The sequence below is a fragment of the Ceratotherium simum genome, chromosome 36 (genome assembly GCF_057802395.1).
Source record: "Ceratotherium simum simum isolate JZ-2026a chromosome 36, ASM5780239v1, whole genome shotgun sequence".
NCBI lineage: Eukaryota > Metazoa > Chordata > Mammalia > Perissodactyla > Rhinocerotidae > Ceratotherium > Ceratotherium simum.
The window spans coordinates 532,107-553,239 of NC_141935.1; positions in this window are offsets into that span (position 1 = coordinate 532,107).

The following is a 21,133-nucleotide window of genomic DNA, read 5'->3' on the forward strand; positions in this document are numbered from 1 at the left end:
AGTGGACACATCCGCATACCAGGAGGGTGGCATGCCCCAACTCCACAGAGACAGAAGCTCCTCCCCTTGGGACCCTTCCAGATATTGCCCTATGTACCTCATCATCTAGCTATTCATCTGTATCCTTTATTGTATAATAAACTGGGAAATGTAAGTGTTTCCCTAAGTTCTGTGAGCCATTCTAGTGAATTATTGAACCCGAGGAGAGGGTTGTGGGAACTCTCGATTTATAGTCAGTTGGTCAGAAGTACCAGAGGCCCAGACTTGCAATTGGCATCTGAAGTGGGAGTGGTCTTGTGGGACTGACCCCTTAACCTAGGGGATCTGATGCTAACTCCAGGTAGATAGTGCCAGAATTGAGTTAAATTTTTTGGTGTGGAAAAACCCATATATCAGGCATCAGAAGTAAAGTGTTGTGAGTATACTAGAAGGATAAACAGAACTGTTTTCTTTTAGAATTTTGAAAGGGATTTTATTAAATCTGTATATCAATTTGGGGAGTATTGTCATCTTAACAATACTAAACCTTCTAATTTTATTTTTGACTCAATACTTAACATTAATGAAAAGCCACAAACTAATTCAGTCTCTCCAAGACCTACTCTTCTGTCGTCATTAGTCTAAGCCTCTAACAACCTGTTGGGCTACAGATGTCCAAAACAACCCCGTTGGCTTTACCCAATGGGTAAAGAGAGCTAGTGTTGCAAACTGTTCTGGGAAGATTATTTCCACAATGAAGTAGCCACTAAATTACTGCTTAAGTCCAGTACCTCACCTCCCTTTTGTGCTCTGTAGTCCAGAAACATGTCTTTGAAAGACAGAAAATCCAAAATGAGAGCAGCCTGTCAAGTATGTCACCAGCCACCTTTATGGGGCTGTAATGTTGTTGGAAATCCACCAAGTTAAATCCAGGAAGCCTCCAGTAGCTGCTCCTTCATACATTTTTCTACCAAGGAAATATACTCATTAAAAATAGGCAACATAGAGAGTGACATCAGTATCGTGGCAGAGTGAGTTTTCCCCTTTAGATTCTCTCCCCCAAGGTACAACAAAAAGGACATTCGCATACCAACAAAGGACACTCACACAACACAAAAGATGTCTGAGAGACCCAGGCAGCAGTACATTGCAAGGCAGACGTGCTGGAACCCCTGGAGGAAGTCAGGAGAGGTAAGGAGAAATCCTCCCCCTCCCCATTAGATCGGCTACTCCAGGTCTGCATGGTTCCCAGAGACAGAAGGGGGAAGGGCGACCCTCTGCGAGAAAACCATTGTTCTCCAAGTTCTTACACAGCCTGTGGGAAATTCCCATACAGGGGAGACTGAACTGAACTGAACAACAAAAAAACTAACCACCCAATTAAAAAATGGGCAAAAGACCTAAACAGACATTTCTCCAAAGAAGATATACGGATGGCCAACAGGCACATGAAAAGATGTTCAACATCATTAACTATCAGGGAAATACAAATCAAAACTACAATGGGATATCACCTCACGCCTGTCAGAAGGGCTATAATTAACAACACAGGAAACAACAAGTGTTGGAGAGGATGTGGAGAGAAGGGAACTCTCATACACTGCTGGTGGGAGTGCAAACTGGTGCAGCCACTATGGAAAACAGTATGGAGATTCCTCAAAAACTTAAGGATAGAACTACCATATGATCCAGCTATTCCACTGCTGGGTATTTATCCAAAGAACATGAAAACACCAATGCGAAAAGATACATGCACCCTTGTGTTCATTGCAGCATTATTCACAATAGCCAAGACTTGGAAGCAACCTGGATGGAATTCAACCCATCAAGGGATGAATGGATAAAAAAAAATGTGGTATATATACACAATGGAATACTACTCAGCCATAAGAAACGATGAAATCCAGCCATTTGTGACAACATGGATGGACATTGAGGGTATTATGCTAAGTGAAATAAGTCAGAGGGAGAAGGTCAAATACTGTATGATCTCACTCATAAGTAGTAGATAAAAACAACAACAAACACATAGAGACAGAGATTGGACTGGTGGTTACCAGAGAAGAAGAGGGGAGGGAGGTGGGCGAAAGGGATGATTAGGCACATGTGTGTGGTGATGGATTGTAATTAGTGCTTGAGTGGTGAACATCAGAACATGATGTAATCTGTGCAGAAATAGAAATATAATGATGTACACCTGAAATTTATACAATGTTATAAACCAATGTTACTGCAGTAAAAAAAAAAAAAAAAAGATCAAGGAATCAATATCCAAAAGAAACCCAAAATCCTCTCGAAAAACAAAAGTCCAGGACCAGATGGCTTCTCCAGAGAATTTTACCAAACATTCAAAGAAGATTTAATACCTATCCTTCTCAAACTATTCCAAAAAATAGAGGAAGATGGAACACTTCCTAACTCATTCTACGAGGCCAACATCACCCTGATACCAAAGCCAGACAAAGACAATACAAAGAAGGAAAATTACAGGCCAATATCGCTGATGAACATAGATGCAAAAATCCTCAACAAAATATTGGCAAACCGAATACAGCAATATGTTAAAAAGACCATACATCATGATCAAGTGGGATTTATACCAGGGACACAGGTGTGGTTCAACATCCACAAATCAATCAATGTGATACACCACATTAACAAAATGAGGAATAAAAACCACACAATCATCTCAATAGATGCAGAGAAGGCACTTGACAAGATCCAACATCAATTTATGATACAAACTCTCAACAAAATTGGTATAGAAGGAAAGTACCTCAACATAATAAAGGCCATATATGACAAACCCACAGCCAACATCATACTCAATAGGGAAAAACTGAAAGCCATTCCTCTGAAAACAGGAACAAGATAAGGATGCCCACTCTCACCAATCTTATTCAACATAGTACTGGAGGTTTGGGCCAGAGCAATTAGGCAAGAAAAAGGAATAAAAGAAATCCAAAAAGGCAATGAAGTAGTGAAACTCTCACTGTTTGCAGATGACATGATTTTATATGTAGAAAACCCTAAAGAATCCACCAGAAAGATATTAGAAATAATCAACAACTATACCAAAATTGCAGAGTACAAAATCAACTTACAAAAATCAGTTGCATTTCTATATACTAATAACAAACTAGCAGAAAGAGAACTCAAGAATACAATGCCATTTACAATCGCAACAAAAAGAATAAAATATCTAGGAATAAAGTTAACCAAGGAGGTGAAAGACCTATACAATGAAAACTATAAGACATTATTGCAAGAAATCGATGATGACATAAAGAAATGGAAAGACATCCCATGCACATGGATTGGAAGAATAAATATAGTTAAAATGTCCCTACTACCTAAAGCAATCTACAGATTCAACACAATCCCAATCAGAATCCCAATGACATTCTTCACCGAAATAGAACAAAGAATCCTAAAAATCACATGGGGCAAGAAAAGACCCCAAATAGCTAGAGCAATCCTGAGAAAAAAGAAGGAAGCTGGAGGCATCACAATCCCTGACAGCTATCAAAATATACTACAAAGCTATAATAAAATAGCATGGTACTGGTACAAAAACAGACACACAGATCAATGGAACAGAATTGAAAGCACAGAAATAAAACCACACATATATGGACAGCAGATCTTCGACAAAGGAGCTAAGAACATACAATGGAGAAAGGAAAGTCTCTTCAATAAATAGTGTTGGGAAAACTGGACAGCCACAGGCAAAAGAATGTAGACCATCTTCTTTCACTATACACAAAAATTAACTCAAAATGGACCAAAGACCTGAAGGTGATACCTGAAACTACAAAACTCCTGGAAGAAAATACAGGCAGTAGACTATTTGACATTGGTCATAAAGGAATCTTTTCACATTTCATATCTACTTGGACAAGGGAAACAAAAGAAAAAATAAACGAGTAGGACTTCATCAGATTAAAGAGCTTCTGCAAGGCAAACGAAACCAGGATCAAAATGAATAGACAAGCCACCAGCTGGGAGAAAATATTTGCAAATCATATATACGACAAGGGGTTAATGTCCATAATATATAAAGAACTCACACAACTGAACAACAAAAAAAACAAATAACCTGATCAAAAAATGGGCGGAGGATATGAACAGATACTTTCCCAAGGAAGATATACAGATGGCCAATAGGCACATGAAAAGATGTTCAGCGTCACTAATCATCAAGGAAATGCAAATTAAAATTACACTAAGATATCACCTCACACCCGTTAGAATGGCTATAATCACCAAGACAAAAAACAACAAATGTTGGAGACGTTGTGGAGAAATGGGAACCCTAATTCACTGCTGGTGGGAATGCAAACTGGTACAGCCTCTGTGGAAACAGTATGAAGATTCCTCAAAAAATTAAAAATAGAAATACCTTATGATCCAGCTATCCCACTACCATTTATCTATCCAATGAACACGAAATCAACAATCCAAAGAGGCTTATGCACCCCTGTGATCACTGCAGCATTATTCACTATAACCAAGAAGTGGAAGCAACCCCAGTGTCCCTTGACTGATGATTGGACAAAGAAGATGTGGTATATATATTACAATGGAATACTACTCAGCCATGAAAAAGGCAAGATTGTCCCATTTGCAACAACATGCGTGGACCTGGAGGGTATTGTGTTAAGCAAAATGAGCCAGGGAGAGAAACACAAACACTGCATGGTTTCACTCATATGTGGAAGATAAACTAACACACTGACAGAGTGAACTGTTTGGTGGTTACCAGGGGCAAGGGGTAGGGGGGTGGGCACAAGGGATGAAGGGAGGCATTTATATGGTGACTGACAAACAATAATGTACAACTAAAATTTCACAATGTTATAAACTATTAAGACATCAATTAAAAAAGAAAGAATACAATCCCATTTATAATCATGACAAAAAGAATAAAAAAATAGGCAACGTAGGTGATTTTATTCTCCTCCATTTCTTCAAATTCCTGGTAGCATCTGTCCATGAAATTTCTCTGTAAGACCTGGAACTCTTCATCCACGATAATGTCCTCTAAATATCCAACCATAGCATCAATTCTGCACCAGAGGTGGAGCAGATGGACAGTATGTTTCTCTTCCTCCGAGAAAGACAGTGGTACCAGTTGGCCTCCTACCCTGCCCCTGGCCCAAGCCCAGCTTTGGTCTGCTCCAGAGAGCCCTAACGAGCATCAAGGGCACATGGATGTGGAGGCCTCATGGTTACCACTCATGAGTCAGGAGCACTAGGCCCCAAATGAAGCCTCCACCCACTGAGGCTATGCACCCACGCGGGGTTCCTTATGTCCATTACTCTCAACATAATTCTTTCAGAGTAATCTTAGGTTACAAGGAGAAGCAGCAGAAGCATATAAAGGAAATAACAAGGATCAAGAAGATAAGAGGAAGGAGAGGGAAACTGAATCAGTAAAGAGGAAGAGGGAAAGGAACAAAAGAATAATTGTATTCTGAGCAAATGCCTTCATCAAAGCAACAACATCACCAAATAAAAGCTGGTTCTTACTGCGGATCTAGTTCTTTGCAGAGATATTCTTAAAAGTGGACACTGCAATCCTGGACTTATAAAAGTGATAGTATTCTATTGCCATCATGTGTCCTTAGATAGTGACTAAATGTATATTTTATCCAGAGCAGTCCAAGAATGGTGGGATGGAGATGGGGGCCAGAAAGACAGACTTAGGACATTATTAAGGATGACAAAAAAGATGACAAGATAAGGAGGAGGGAGATTTTTAGGGAAAATGACAGCATGTCTGAGATAAATGGGAATTGGAAGTTGTCCAAGGAAACAGAAAATGGTAAATTTGTGGAGATAGACTTACCTCTTCCCTAAACTCTCTCAGAGATTGCCACACTTGGTAAGTTCTGTTGCCCAAATGACTTTCTTTTTTTTTTTTTTAATTTTTTGTTTATTGCAGTAACATTGGTTTATAACATTGTATAAGTTTCAGGTGTACATAATTATACTTCTATTTCTGCATAGATTACATCATGTTCACCACCCAAATACTAACTACAACCCATCACCACACACATGTGCCGAATTATCCCTTTCGCCCTCCTCCCTCCCCCCTTCCCCTCTGGTAACCACCAATCCAATCTCTGTCTCTATGTGTTTGTTTATTGTTGTTATTATCTACTACTTAATGAAGGAAATCATACGGTATTTGACCTTCTCCCTCTGACTTATTTCACTTTGCATAATACCCTCAATGTCCATCCATGTTGTCACAAATGGCTGGATTTCATCGTTTCTTATGGCTGAGTAGTATTCCATTGTGTATATATACCACATCTTCTTTATCCATTCGTCCCTTGATGGGCACTTAGGTTGCTTCCAAGTCTTGGCTATTGTGAATAACGCTGCAATGAACACAGGGGTGCATGTATCTTTATGCATTGGTGTTTTCAAGTTCTTTGAATAAATACCCAGCAGTGGAATAGCTGGATCATATGGTAGTTCTAGCCTTGATTTTTTGAGGACTCTCCATACTGTTTTCCATAGTGGCTGCACCAGTTTGCACTCCCACCAGCAGTGTATGAGAGTTCCCTTCTCTCCACATCCTCTCCAACACATGTTGTTTCCCGTCTTGTTAATTATAGCCATTCTGATGGGCGTTAGGTGATATCTCATTGTAGTTTTAATTTGCATTTCCCTGATAGTTAATTATTTTGAACTTCTTTTCATGTGTCTGTTGGCCATCTGTATATCTTCTTTGAGGAAATGTCTGTTCGGGTCTTTTGCCCATTTTTTAACTGGGTTGGTAGTTTTTTTGTTGTTGAGATGCATGAGTTCTTTATATATTTTGGAGATTAACCCCTTATCAGATGTACGGTTTGCAAATATCTTCTCCCAATTGTTAGGTTGTCTTTTCGTTTTGTTGATGGTCTCCTTTGCTATGCAAAAGCTTTTTAGTTTGATGTAGTCCCATTTGTCTATTTTTTCTATTGTTTCTGTTGCCCGGTCAGACATCGTGCTTGAAAAGATGTTGCTAAGACTGATGTCGAAGAGCGTACTGCCTATGTTTTCTTCTAGAAGTTTCATAGTTTCAGGTCTTACATTCAAGTCTTGAATCCATTTGGAGTTAATTTTTGTGTATGGTGTAAGGTAAGGGTCTACTTTTATTTTTTTGCATGTGGCTATCCAGTTTTCCCAACACCATTTGTTGAAGAGACTTTCTTTTCTCCATTGTATGTTCTTGGCTCCTTTGTTGAAGATCAGCTGTCCATAGATGTGTGGGTTTATTTCTGGGCTTTTGATTCTATTCCATTGATCTGTGTGTCTGTTTTTGTGCCAGTACCATGCTGTTTTGGTTACTATAGCTTAGTAGTATATTTTGAAATCAGGGAGTGTGATACCTCCAGCTTTATTCTTTTTTCTCAGTATTCCTTTAGCTATTCGGGGTCTTTTCTTGTTCCATATAAATTTTAGGATTCTTTGTTCTATTTTTGTGAAAAATGTTGTTGGAACTTTGATAGGGATTGCATTGAATCTATAGATGGCTTTAGGAAGTATGGACATCTTAACTATGTTAATTCTTCCAATCCAAGAGCACAGAATATCTTTCCATTTCTTTGTGTCTTCTTCAATTTCTTTCAGCAATGTTTTATAGTTTTCCATGTACAGCTCTTTCACCTCTTTGGTTAAGTTTATTCCTAGGTATTTTATTCTTTTTGTTGCAATTGTAAATGGGATGGTATTCTTAATTTCTCTTTCTGCTACTTCGTTGTTGGTGTATAGAAATGCAACTGATTTTTGTATGTTGATTTTGTATCCTGCAACTTTACCATATTTGTTTATTACTTCTAAAAGTTTTCTGGTGGATTCTTTAGGGTTTTCTGTATATAAAATCATGTCATCTGCAAATAGTGAGAGTTTCACTTCTTCCTTTCCAATTTGGATCCCTTTTATTTCTTTCTCTTGCCTGATTGCTCTGGCTGGGACTTCCAGTACTATGTTAAATAGGAGTGGTGACAGTGGGCATCCTTGTCTGGTTCCTGTTCTTAGAGAGATAGCTTTCAGTTTTTCACCATTGACAATGATATTAACTGTGGGTTTCTCATATATGGTCTTTATTATGTTGAGGTACTTTCCTTCTATACCCATTTTATTCAGAGTTTTTATCATAAATGGATGCTGTATCTTGTCAAATGCTTTCTCTGCATCTATTGAGATGATCATGTGATTTTTATTCTTCATCTTATTAATGTGTATTACGTTGATTGATTTGCGAATGTTGAACCATGCCTGCATACCTGGAATAAATCCCACTTGATCACGGTGTATAATCTTTTTAACGTATTGTTGTATGCGATTTGCTAGTATTTTGGTGAGGATTTTTGCATCAATGTCCATCAGTGATATTGGCCTGTAATTTTCTTTTTTTGTGTTGTCCTTGTCTGGTTTTGGTATCAGGGTAATGTCGGCTTCGTAGAGTGAGTTAGGGAGCGTCCCCCCTCCTCAATTTTTTGGAAGAGTTTGAGAAGGATAGGTATTAAGTCTTCTTTGAATGTTTGGTAGAATTCACCAGGGAAGCCATCTGGTCCTGGATTTTTATTTTGGGGCAGGTTTTTGATTACTGTTTCAATCTCCTTACTGGTGATTGGTCTATTCAGATTCTCTACTTCTTCTTGATCCAGTTTGGGAAGGTTGTATGATTCTATGAATTTATCCATTTCTTCCAGATTGTCAAATTGGTTGGCATATAGCTTTTCATAGTATTCTCTTATAATCTTTTGTATTTCTGAGGTGTCTGTTGTAATTTCTCCTCTTTCATTTCTGATTTTACTTATTTGTGCCTTCTCTCTTTTTTTCTTGGTGAGTCTAGCTAAAGGTTTGTCAATTTTGTTGATCTTTTCAAAAAACCAGCTCTTGGTTTTATTAATTTTTTCTATTGTTTTTTTGGTCTCTATTTCATTTATTTTTGCTCTGATTTTTATTATTTCCCTTCTTCTACTGATTTTGGGCTTGGTTTGTTCTTCTTTTTCCAGTTCCTTCAGGTGCATTGTTAGATTGTTTATTTGAGATTTTTCTTGTTTCTTGAGATAGGCCTGTATTGCTATAAACTTCCCTCTTAGAACCGCTTTTGCTGTATCCCATAAATTCTGGTATGTCGTATTTTCATTTTCATTTGTCTCCAGGTATTTTTTTATTTCTTCTTTCATTTCTTCGTTGACCCAGTCGTTGTTCAGTAGCATTTTGTTTAATCTCCATGTATTTGTGGCTTTTCTGATTTTCTTCCTATAGTTGATTTCTAGTTTCATACCGTTGTGGTCAGAAAAGATGCTTGGTATTATTTCAATCTTAAATTTATGGAGACTTGTTTTGTGGCCCAATATGTGGTCAATCCTGGAGAATGTTCCATGTGCATTTGAAAAGAACGTGTATTGTTCGGTTTTTGGATGGAATGCTCTGTATATATCTACTAGGTCCATCTGTTCTAGTGTATCATTTAAGGCCAGTGTTTCCTTATTGATCTTCTGTTTGGATGATCTACCCATTGGTGTAAGTGGAGTGTTCAAGTCCCCTACTATTATTGTGTTACTGTCTATTTCTCCTTTTATGTCTGTTAATAATTGCTTTATATATTTAGGTGCACCTACATTGGGTGTGTAGATATTTACAAGTGTTGTATCCTCTTGTTTGATTGTTCCCCTGATCATTATGTAATGCCCTTCTTTGTCTCTTGTTACAGTTTTTGTTTTAAAGTCTATTTTGTCTGATATGAGTACTGCCACCCCAGCTTTCTTTTCATTGCCATTTGCATGGATTATCTTTTTCCATCCCTTCACTTTCAGTTTGTGAGTGTCTTTAGGTCTGAAGTGTGTCTCTTGTATGCAGCATATATATGGGTCTTGTTTTTTTATCCAATCAGCCACCCTATGCCTTTTACTTGGAGCATTTAGTACATTGACGTTTAAAGTAGCTATTGATAAGTATGTATTTACTGCCATTTTTTAACTTTTTTTTCCTCAGTGTTTTAGTAGTCCTTCTCTGTTCCTTTCTTCTTCTACAGAATTGATGGTCTCTTTAGTTTGACCCCTGTCTGAAAGCTCTACTCTTTAACTCCCCTCCTCCCTCCTTTTATGTTTTTGATATCATATCTAACCTCTTTTTTGTGCATTTGTATCCATTACCCTCTTATCATGGAAATAGATAATCTTTCCTATTTGTGGTCTTCTCTTTTCCCCTTAAATCAGTCCCTTTAACATTTCTTGTAGCACTGGTTTCTTGGTGACAAACTCCTTTAATTTTTGCTTGTCTGGGAAATTTTTGATCTCTCCTTCCATTTTGAATGATAACCTTGCTGGGTAGAATATTCTTGGCTGTAAGTTTTTTACTTTTAGCACTTTAAATATATCATGCCATTCTCTTCTAGCCTGTAAGGTTTCTGCTGAGAAGTCAGCTGATAGCCTTATGGGGTTTCCTTTGTATGTAACTTGAATTTCTCTTGCGGCTTTTAGGATTCTCTCTTTATCTTTAATTCTGGACATTTTGATTATGATGTGTCTTGGTGTGGGCCTCTTTGGGTTTATCTTGTTTGGGGCTCTCTGTGATTCCTGTACCTGGATGTCTGTTTCCTTCCTTAGGTTAGGGAAGTCTTCATCTATTATTTCTTGAAATAGATTCTCTGCCCCTTTGTCTCACTCTTCTCCTTCCGGGACACCAATAACACGGATGTTAGTGTGCTTGATGTTGTCCCAGAGGTCCCTTAGACTGTCCTCACTCTTTTTAATTCTTTTCTCTTTTATCTGTTCAGCTTGGGTAATTTCTTCTAGTCTTTCGTCCAGCTCACAGATCCGTTCTTCTGTATCTTCTACTCTGCTTTTGAGTCCCTCTAGTGAATTTTTCATTTCCAGTATTGTATTCTTCATTTCTGATTGGTTCTTTTTTATATCTTCCATTTCTTTGTTGACATTCCCACTGAGTTCATCTATTCTTCTCCCAAGATCAGTGAGCATCCTTAACACTCTTAGTTTGAACTCTCTGTCGGGTAGGTTGCTCATTTCTGTTTCACTTAGTTCCTTTTCTGGGGTTTTGTCCTGTTCCCTTACTCGGAATGTATTCCTTTGCCACCTCATTTTGCCTCTTTCCCTGTGCTTGTGTCTATGTATTAAGTAGGTCAGCTACGTCTCCTGCTCTTGGATAGGTGACCTTATGTAAGTGATGGCTTAGGAGGCCTGCCGTGTGCTTCCCTCAGTTCTCAATGTTCCAGGGGTGACCCCTATGTGGGCTACGTGTGTCCTTCTGTTGTGGCCAAATGACTTTCTTGGGGAGATTTTGAGTGACTCTACCTCTTTCTCTAAAGCCAGATTTCAATCCACTCTTCTCATTTTGATGCAAGATGTTTGCCAGATGTTAACCAAAGATTATCTCTGGCCACTGGGATTTTGAGTAATTTTTTTTTTTTTTGTGATTGATTCAATGTTTTACATTAAACATGTATTGTATTTATAATTGGGAAAAATACCAATAAAACTATTTTTATTGGAGAAAAATGTTGCCCAGTTACTGTCCACGGTCCTGGGTCAAGGTCAGAATCCCAGGAAGCTGATATCAGAATTTCCTCACCATTTCCCTGGGGGCCCTCACCAAGGAGCTGATGCTTGGTGTAGGCTAGAGTTGTAAACAGGCCCCATTCAGGAAGAACAATGGTTGTCAGGGGGTGTCATCTGAGAGCAGTGACCAGCATTGTCTTGCCTCAGAGGATGCATATTCTGGCCCCAACCCAGCCCCCGAAACATTATATTTTCTTCTTCTTGACTTTGGGAAAAGTCTTGAACACTCAAGAGGTGTGCAGCTGAGTTCCTATGCACCCAGAAAAAAAATCTCACATGGAACTATAGCTCCAGTCAAGGTGAGGAATTTCATGTGTTATAGTTGAAATTTTAAAAATAGTTATAAATATATATATATTTTTTTTTTTAATTTCCTTACTGCCTCCTCAAAAGTCCTAGGGGAATGGAAGGTTTGTGTCAGAAAGAGAGATTGTCTCTTGAATCACTGACTTGACCCCATTCATAACCTACCTTACATCCTAAATAAGTGCCTGCATTAGTCAAGGTTCTCCAGAGAAACAAAATCAATAGAATATATATAAAAAGATATTTATTATGAGGGATTGGCTCACATGATTATAGAGGCTAAGTCCCACAATTTGCTGCCTACAAGCCAGAAGGCCAAGAAAGCTGGTGGTGTAGTTCCAGTCCAAACCTGAAGTCCTGAGAACCAGGAGTGCCAGTGTCTGAGGGCAGAATAAGATGGATATCCCAGCTCAAGCAGAGAGTAGATCAAGATAAGCATTGTGGGAGTCCCAGAAGGAGGAAAGAGAGAGAAAAGGGCAAAGAGAATATTTGAAGAAATAATGGCTGAAATCTTCCCAAATTTGATGAATATAAACATCCAAGAAACTCAACAAGTTCTAAGATGAACTCAAAGAGACCCAGATTGAGATGCATTATAATCAAAATTTCAAAAGCCAAAAACAATGAGAGAACCTTGAAACCAGCAAGAGAAAAGCAAATTATCACATATAAGCAATCCTCAATAAGATTATCAACAAATTTCTCATCAGAAACTTTAGAGACAGGAAAACAGTGGGCCAATATATTTAAAGCACTAAAAGAAAAGAACTGTCAATCAAGAATCCATTATCCGGAAAAACAGTCCTTCAAAAATGAGGAAGAAATTAAGATATTCCCAGATAAACAAAAGCCAAAGGAGTCTGTGACCACTAGACCTGCCCTGCAAGAAACGCTCAAGAGAATCCTGTGGTGAAATGAAAGGACACTGGACAGTAACCTGAAGCCATATGAACAAATAAAGATCTCAATAAAGGTAAATATATAGGCAATTATAAAAGCTGGTATTATTGTGACAATGGTTTGTTACTGCACTTTTTGTTTTCTACATGATTTAAGACACTAATATATTTAAAGAAAAAAATTAATAGTGTAAAAGCTAGTATTACTTTAAATTTGGTTTGTAACTCCAAATCTTATTTTCTACATAATTTAGGAGAGTAATGCATTTAAAAGAATTAAAAGTTTATGCTTTGGGGCACACAATGTATAAAGATTTAATTTTGTGACATCAACAACCAAAAGGGGTGGAGATGGAGCTATAAAGCAGGAGAGTTTTTGTATTGAAGTTAACCTGATATAAATTCAAATTCAAGTGTTACAACTTTAGGATGTTAAATGTAATTCCCATGGTAATCACAAATAAAATAGCTATGGAATATACACAAAAGGAAATGAGAAGAGAATTAAAACATTTCACTGTGAAAAATCAACTAAAGGGGCCAGCCCAGTGGGATAGTGGTTAACTTCGTGCACTCTGCTTCGGCGGCCTGGGGTTCATGGATTCAGATCCCGGGTATGGACCTACACACCACTCATCAAGCCATGGTGGCAGTGTCCCACATACAAAATACAGGAAGACTGGAACAGATGTTAGCTCAGCAACAATCTTCCTCAAGCAAGAAGATTGGCAATGTCTGTTAGCTCAGGGCCAATCTTCCCCACCAAAAAAAAAAAACAACAACTAAACACAAAAGTAGACAGTAATGCAGGAAATGAGAGACAAAGAACTATAAGGTGGGCCAGCACTAGTGGCCTAGTGGTAAAGTTTGGCATGCTCTGCTTCAGTGACCCAGATTTGGCTCCCAGCCACAGACCTACACCACTCTGTTAGCAGCCATACTGTGCTGGCAGCCCATATACTAAATAATAGAGGAAGATTGGCATGGATGTTAGTGCAGGGCAAATCTTCCCCAGCAAAAAAAGAGCTAGAAGGCATTTAGAAAACACATAGCAAAATGACAAAAGTAAGTCTCTCCTTACCAGCAACTACCTTAAATGTAAATGGATTAAACTTTCCAATCAAAAGATAGAGATTGGCAAAATGGATTTTAAAAAAATGATCCAACTATGTGCTGTCTACAAGAGACTCACTTTAGATCCAGAGACACAAACAGGTTGCAAGTGAAAAAACAGAAAAAGATATTCCATGCAAATAGTAACCAAAAGAGAGGTAGGGTGGCTATACCAATATCAAACAAATAGACTTTAAATCGAAAAAGTTTACAAGAGACAAAAAAGGACATTATATATTAATAAATGTTCAAAACAGCAAGAAGATATAATTATAAACATTTACACACCTAATAACATCATCAAAATATATGAAGCAAAACTAACAGAATTGAAGGGAGAAATAGAGAATTCTACAATAATAGTTGAAGACTTCAATGCCCCACACACAATAATGGGTAGAACAACCAGACAGGAAATAAGTAAGGAATTAGAGAGCTTGAACAACACGATAAACCAACTAGATCAAACAGACATATACAGAGCACTCTACCCAACAACAACAGAATACACAGTCTTCTCAAGTGCACATGGGACATTTTCCAGGATAGACCATGTGTTAGGCCACAAATTAAGTCTGAGTACATTTTTAAAAATAGATATAATACAAAGTATCTTCTCTGACCAAAACAGAGTCAAGTTAGATCAATGACAAAAGGAAAACCAGAAATCTTATGAAATTATGGAAATTAAACAACACACTGTTAAACAACCAATAGATCAAACGAGAAATCATAAGGGAAATTAGAAAATACTTAAAATGAATGCAAATAAAAACACAACATACCAAAACTTAGGGGACACAGTGAAAGTGGTGCTAAGGGGAAATTTACAGGTATAAATGCTTACACTAAAAAACAAGAAAAATCTCAAATCAACAACCTAAATTTACAACTTAGGGAACTAAAAAAATCAGAACAAACTAAATGCAAAGATAGCAGAAGAAAGGAAATAATAAAGATTAGAGCAGAGATAAATGAAATAAAGAATAGAAAAATAGAGAAAACCAATGAAACCAAAAGTTGATTCTTTAAAAAGATCAACAAAATGGACAAACATTTATCTAGATGGACTAAGTAAAAAAGAGAGAAGACTCAAATTACTAAAATCAGAAATGAGGGGCCGGCAGAGTGTAACAGTGGTTAAGTTCACGCACTCCACTTCAGTGGCCCGGGATTCACAGGTTCAGATCCCGGGTGCCAACCTACACACTGCTCATCAGGCCATGGTGTGGCAGTATCCCATACATAAAATAGAGGAAGATGGGCACAGATGTTAGCACAGGGCCAATCTTCCTCAGCAAAAAGAGGAAAATTGGCAATGGATGTTAGCTCATGGCCAATCTCTCTCACCAAAAACAAAAAAGAATGTGGCACATTACTACTGGTTCTACAGAAATAAAAAGGATTATAAGAGAGTACTATAAAAAACTGTACGCCAAGTAACTGAATAAGCTAGATGAAATGGCCAATTCCTAGAAATACAAAACCTGTCAAGAATAAATCATGAAGAAATAGAAAATCTGAATAGATCTATAACTAGTAAAGAGATTGAATCAGAAATCAAAAATCAACCCCCTTCTGCAAAAAAAAAAAAAACCTGCACCTTATGGATTTACTGGTGAATTATACCAAACATTTAAAGAACTAATACCAATCCTTCTCAAACTTTTTCCAAAAATTGAAGAGAAGTGAACACTTCCTGACTCACTCTATGAGGCCAACATTACCCCAATACCAAAGCCAGACAAAGACACTACAAGAAAACTACAGCCCAATATCCCTTATGAACATTCATGCAATAACCCTCAATAAAATACTAGCAAATGGAATTCAGCAGCATATTAAAAGGATTATGCACCATGACCAAATGGGGTTTATTCCTGGAATGCAAGGATGGTTTAACATACAAAAATCAATCAATGTGATATGCCATATCAACAGAATGAAGGAAAAAAACCCACAAGATCATCTCAATTGATGCAGAAATGGCACTAGACAAAATTCAACACACTTTCCTGATAAAAAAAAAAAAACACTCAACAAACTAGGAATAAAAGGAAACTACCTCAACATGATAAAATCCATATATAGAAAACCCACAGTGAACATTATAGTCAGTGGTGAAAGACTGAAAGCTTTCCCTCTGAGATCAGGAATAAGACAAGGATGCCTGCCCTCACTACTTCTATTCAATATAGTATTGGAAATTCTAGCAAGAGCAATTAGGCAAGAAAAAGAAACAAAAGCACCCAAACTGGGAAGAAAGAAGTAAAATTTTCTCTGTTTGCAGATGATATGATCTTACACGTAGAAAACCCTAAAGATTCCACCAAAAGATCTGTTAGAACTAATAAATGAATTCAGCAAAGAAGCAGGATACAAAGTCAACGCACAAAAATCAATTGCATTTTTACACATGAACAATGAATAATATGAAATGGAAATTACAAAAACAATTCTATTTACAATAGCATCAAAAAGAATAAAATACTTAGGAATTAACTTAACCAAGCAGGTGAAAGACTTGTACAATGAAAACTACAAAACATTTCTGAAAGAAATTTAAAAAGACATAAATAAATGGAAATACATCCCATATTCATGGATTGGAAGACATAATATTTTTACAATGTCAATATTGCCCAAATCAGTTTACAGATTCAATGAAATCTTTACCAAAATCCCAATGACATTTTTTGCAGAAAAAGAAAAACCCATCCTAAAATTAATGTGGAATCTCAAGGGACCCTGAATAGACAAAAGAAATCTTGAAAAATAAAAACAAAACTGGAGGACTCACACACTTACTGATTTCAAAACTTACTACAAAGCTACAGTAATCAAAACAGTGTGGTATTGGCATAAAGACAAAATGGAATAGAATAGAGCACCCAGAAATAGACACACCCATATATGATCAAATGATTTTTGACAAGAGTGCCAAGACTGTTTAGTGGAGGAAAGAATAGTCTTTTAAACAAATGGTGCTGGGAAAACTTGATATCCACATGAAGAAGAATGAAATCAGACGTTTACTTTGCACCATATATAAATATTAACTCAAAATGGATCAAGGACTTAAATGTAAGATCTAAAACAATAAAACTCTTTGAAGAAAACATAGGACAAAAGCTTTATGACATTGGATTTGGCAATGATTTTCTGGATGAGACACCAAAGGCACAGGTAACAAAAGAAAAAATGGACAAATTGGACTTCATGAAAATTTGAAATTTTTGTGCATCAAAAAACACTATCAACAGAGTGAAAAAGCAACCCACAGGATGGGAGAAAATATTTGGAAGTCATATATCTGATAAGGCATTAAAATCCAGAATACATAGAGAACTCTTAAAACTCAACAACAACAACAAAAAATCCTGATTCAGAAATGGGCAAAGGACTTGAATAGACATTTCTCTAAAGAAGATATAAGAATGGCCAATAAGCACACGAAAAGAAGCTCGACATCACTAATAACTAGGGAAATGCAAATCAAAACTGCAATGAGATACCATCTCACACCCATTTGGATGGCTATTATCAAAAAAAAAAAAAAAAAACAGAAAATAAGCATTGGCAAGGAAGCGGAGAAATTAGAATCCTTGTGCACCGTTGGTGGGAATGTAAAACGGTACAGCCACTGTGGAAAACAGGACAGAAGTCCTTCAAAAAATTAAAAATAGAATTACCATATGATCCAGCAATTCCACTTCTCAGTATATACTCAAAAGAATTAAAAGCAATGTCTCAAAGAGATATTTGTGCACCCATGTTTATAGCAGCACTATTCACAGTAGCTAAAACATGGAAGCAACCCAACTGCCCATCAATGGATGAATGGAGAAGCAAAATGTGGTATATACATACAATGGAATATTATGTAGCCTTAAAAAGGAAGGAAATTCTGCAATATGCTACAAGATGGATGAACCTTGAGGACATCATGCTAAGTGAAATAAGCCAGTCACAAAAGACAAATACTTATGAGTCCACTTATACAACATACTAAGAGTAATCAAAATCATAAAGACAGAAAGTATAATGGTGGTTGCCAAGAGCTCTAGGGAAGGGAGATTGGGGAGTTATTGTTTAATGGGTATAGAGTTTCAATTTTACAAGATGAAAAGAGTTATGGGATGGATGGTGGGGATGGTCGCACAACGACGTGAATGTATTTAATACCACTGAACTGTACACTTAAAAATGGTTAAGATGGTTAAAAAGAGAAAGAAAGCATGTGTAGCTATATTAATTTCAGGCATAGCAGACTTCAAAGCAAGAAGAGTTATCAGGGATAAAAAAGGGCATTACATAATGATAAAGGGGTCAATTCTCCAGGAAGACATAACAATCCTTAATGTGTATGGAACTAAAAATAGCATCAAACTAAATGAGGCAAAAACTGACAGAACTGCAAGGAGAAATAGATGAATCCACTATCATAGTTGGAGACCTCAACATCCCTCTATCAGAAATGGACAGATCTGGTAGGCAGAAAATCAGTAAGGATTTAGCTGAACTCAACAACACTATCAATCAACTGTACATAATTGACTTCTATAGACTACTTCATCTAACAACTGCAGAATACATATTCTTCTCAAGTTCACATGGAACATTCACCATGATTGACCACATTCTGGGCCATAAGACACATCTTAACAAATGTAAAAGAATAGAAATCACACAATGTCTGCTCTCAGACCACAATGGAATTAAACTAGAAATCAACAACAGAAAGATAACTGGAAAATACCCAAATACATGGATATTAAACAAACAAAAAAAGCTTCTGAATAACACGAGTCAAAGAAAAATCACAAGAGAAATTTAAAGATATTTTGAACTAAATGAAAATGGAACACAACTTATCATAATTTGTGGGATGCAGCTAAAGCAGTGCCTAGAGGGAAACTTATAGCATTGAATGCATGTATTAGAAAAGAAGAAAGATCTAAAATCAATAATCTAAGTTTCCACCTTAGGAAACAAGAAAAAGAAGGTCAAATTAAATCCAAAGTAAGCAGAAGAAAAGAAATAATAAGAATTAGAGCAGAAATCAATGAAACTGAAAACAGGGAATCATTAGAGAAAATCAATGAACCAAAATCTGGTTCTCTGGAAAGATCAGTAAAATCAATAAGCCTCTAGCCAGGCTAACTAAGAAAAAAAGATAAAAGACACAAATTACTAATATCATAAATGTGAGAGGGGTCATCACTACAAATCCCACGGAAATTAAAAGGATAATAAAAGCATACTATGAATATCTCTATGCCCACAAATTTGATAACCTAGATGAAATAGACCAATTCCTTGTAATTAGTCTTTGGGTGGTGAACATGATGTAATCTATGCAGAAATAGAAGTATAATGATGTACACCTGAAATTTATACAATGTTATAAACCAATGTGCTGCAATGAAATAAAAAAAAAAAGACACAATCTGCCAAAACTCACACAAGAAGAAATATATGATCTGAATAGGCCTATATCTATTAAAGAAGTTGAATTAATAATTAATAAACTTCCAAAACAAAAAGCATCAGGCCCAGGTGGGTTTACCAGATAATTCTATCTAACATTTAAGTAATTATGACCAATTTCACACAACCTCTTCTAGAAAATAGAAGAGGAGGGAACATTTCCCAATTCATTTTATGAGGCTAATACTACCCTGACACCAAAATCAGACAAAGACAATACAGAAAAAGAAAACTACAGTTCAATATCTCTCATGAACTTAGATGCAAAAATCCTCAACAAAATATTAACAAATTGAATCCAAAAATGTAAAAAAGAATTATACACCATGACCAAGTAGGATTTATCCCACGCAAGCAAAGCTGGTTTAACATTCTAAAAGCAGTTAATGGGGCCGGCCCCATGGCTTAGCAGTTAAGTGTGCACGCTCTGCTACTGGCGGCCTGGGTTCGGATCCTGGGTGCGCACCGATGCACCGCTTCTCCGGCCATGCTGAGGCCGCGTCTCACATACAGCAACTAGAAGGATGTGCAACCATGACACACAACTATCTACTGGGGCTTTGGGGAAAAAAAAGGAGGAGTATTAGCACGGATGTTAGCTCAGGGATGATCTTCCTCACAAAAAAATAAATAAATAAAAGCATTAATGAATCCATCACATCAACAGACCAAAAAAGAAAAACTGCATGATTATATCAATAGATGCAGTAAAAAGCACTTGACAAAATTCAACATCCATTTATGATAAAATCTTTCAATAAACTAAGAATATAAGGGAACTTTCTCAACTGAATAAAGACTATCTACAAAAAACCTACAGTTAACATCATAGTTAATGGTGAGAAACTCAAAGTTTTCCCACTAAGATCAGGTACAGGGCAAAGATGTCTCTTTTTACCACTCCTTTTCAACATTGTGCTGGAAGTCCTTGCTAATGCAATAAGGTAAGAAAAGGAAAATAAAGGTATATAGATTAAGGAGGAAGAAATAAAACTGTCTTTGTTCGCAAATGACATGATCATTTATGTAGAAAATCTAAAAGAATGAACAAAAAAACTCCTGGAATTAGTAAGCAATTATAGCAAGGTTGCAGGATACAAGGTTAATATACAAAAGTCTATTGCTTTCCTATATACCAGCAACGAACAATTGGAACTTTAAATTAAAAACACAATACTATTTACATTTGCACTCCCAAAAATGAAATACTTAGATATAAATCTAACAAAATATGTGCAAGATCTATATGAGGAAAGCAACAAACTCTGATGAACAAAATCAAAGAAGAATTAAATAAATGGAGGGATATTTCATGTTCATGGATGGGAAGACTCAATGTTGTCAACATGACAGTTTTTCCAACTTGATCTATCAATTTAACACAATCCCAGTCAAAATCTCACCAAGTTATTTTACAGATATTGACAAACTGATTCTAAATCTATTCCAAATATGGAGAGGCAAAAGACTCAGAATATCCAACACAATTTTAAAGGAGAAGAACAAAGTTGGAGTACTGAAGATAACATAGGAGAATACGTAGATGACCTTGGCTATGGTGATGATTTTTTAGATACAACACCAAAGGCATGGTCTATGAAAGAAATAATTGATAATTCAAGATTTACTATAAATCTACAGTAATCAAGACAGTGTGGTATTGGTGAAGGAATAGACAAACAGATCAATGGAACAGAATAGAGAGCTCAGAAATAGACCCCTATAAATATAGTCAACTGTTCTTTGACAAAGGAGCAA